Below are 1,839 nucleotides of genomic sequence, written 5' to 3'. Positions count from 1 at the left end.
TGGAAGTGTTCAAGGCCAGGTAGGGCAGGGCTTGGAGCAGCTGGGACAGTGGAAAGTGTCACAGGGGGTGGCACTGGATGAGCTTGAAGGTCCTTCCAAACAAAACCAATCTGGGATTTTAAATGGTGTGACTGGTTTGGGGTCAGCACCTGAACGATGTTGTCTGAAGTGAAGGGTTGGAATCCTGAGCTGATGCTTTTGACAGTTCTCCACACTCTTGGGAGACGCTTTTGAAGGAAGGCTGTTCAGGAAACATGGAATTACTAAATTCTCCTGCCTCATTATGTAGCTTAAGGCAATGTTTCAAAACTGTTTAATCACTCGGAGCTGTGCTTTACTCCAAAACTGGCAAAGGGTTTGTTCATTTCTGTATCTCTTCCCGGTTATTAACACTTTCTGTGTTTTACCTTTATGACTAAAGTTGGAACAAGGAATCTCTGGGGTGCTGGAGCCAAAAAATGACGGTTTTATCACAGCTGCTTTCCAGGGGAATTCTTTCCACTGTCCCTGAAGCTCAGCTTTGGGAGTGTGTGAGGAATGGATGGGAGGCTCTGGTCTGCCAGGGGCTCTGGGGGGAGCCAACCCCCCAGAAATCCCCAGCTCGGGATGTTTTGAGGAACCAAATGCCAGAAATGTTCACTGGAGCAGGACAGGACCTGAGCTCAGGGGTGGGACAGAGATTCTCTGGGTGGGAATCCCGAGGGACTGACAGGCAGATAAAATGGGAGTCAGAGGGATATCAGAGGGGTGTAAATGAGCCGGGCAGGAGCCACAGTTCCCTGGAAGGAGGGATGAGCCATTCCTGGTTCGGGAGGAGCGCGGGGAGGGCAGAGCAGCGCTCGCGTTGTTGTTTGCAGAGCTCGGGCTGCCTGTTTGCCATCCGCTGGTTTGGCACTGGATCAAAGCGGATCCTGAAAGGAGCCCAGCGGGGCACACGGACACGGCTGCTGGAAGGGAATGATCCGGGCAGGCGGGCAAAGAGAGCCCGCACCCGGCCCGGCACCGGCATGGGACACAGGGGACAGAGGGGACAGAGGGGACACAGGGGACAGAGGGGACACAGGGGACAGAGGGGACACAGGGGACAGAGGGACAGGAGGAACCCGGCTCCCCTGGTACAGCTCCTTCCACGGAATTATACCTGATATTAGACCTCAGAGCCCTCCCAGAGGGTCTCCAGGGTCTCCAGGAGAGCTGGAGAGGGATTTGGGACAAGGGATGGAGGGACAGGACACAGGGAATGGCTTCAAACTGCCAGAGGGCAGGGCTTGGTGGGATGCTGGGAGGGAATTTTGKTTTTTGTCCTTTGCAGGATAACTTTAAGTCACTCAATATTTTCCCAGCGGTGATAGTTCTGTCCAGCACAGGGTTCTTCAGTGCTTGTGAAAATCYTCTGCATCTCCGAGCTGAAATGAGCAGTTTGAAGCAGGAAGTTGATCCAGAGCAGGCTGGAGTTCATGGATGTGTTCTGATCAACCTCAGTGAATTTCCCAAAGTTTCTCAGCAGCCCTGCAGAGGTTCAGGTGAGTTCCCYGGTGCTGGTGGAGCTCATGCCCATGTTTTCCTCGAATTTTTCAGATATTCTCCATGGAAAGGGGTGCCCAGCCCCAGCACAGCTCCCAGGGSAGGGAGGAGTCCCCATCCCTGGAGGGATTCCTGTGGATGTGRCACTTGGGGACACGGTCAGTGGTGGCCTGGGCAGTGCTGGGTTCATGATTTCACTGGATGATCCTAGAGGGGCTTTTCCAACTCAAATATTCTGTGATTCCATGTTCTCCTGGGCTGAGTTTCCTTCACTCTAAATGATACTTCCTTTCCCAGGGTGTGAGAATCCTTCTC

This window comes from Malurus melanocephalus, unplaced genomic scaffold (genome assembly GCF_030028575.1).
Source record: "Malurus melanocephalus ecotype Western Australia unplaced genomic scaffold, MMel_1.1 scaffold_272, whole genome shotgun sequence".
In the NCBI taxonomy this organism is placed as follows: domain Eukaryota; kingdom Metazoa; phylum Chordata; class Aves; order Passeriformes; family Maluridae; genus Malurus; species Malurus melanocephalus.
Note: the sequence above shows the minus strand (reverse complement) of the source record.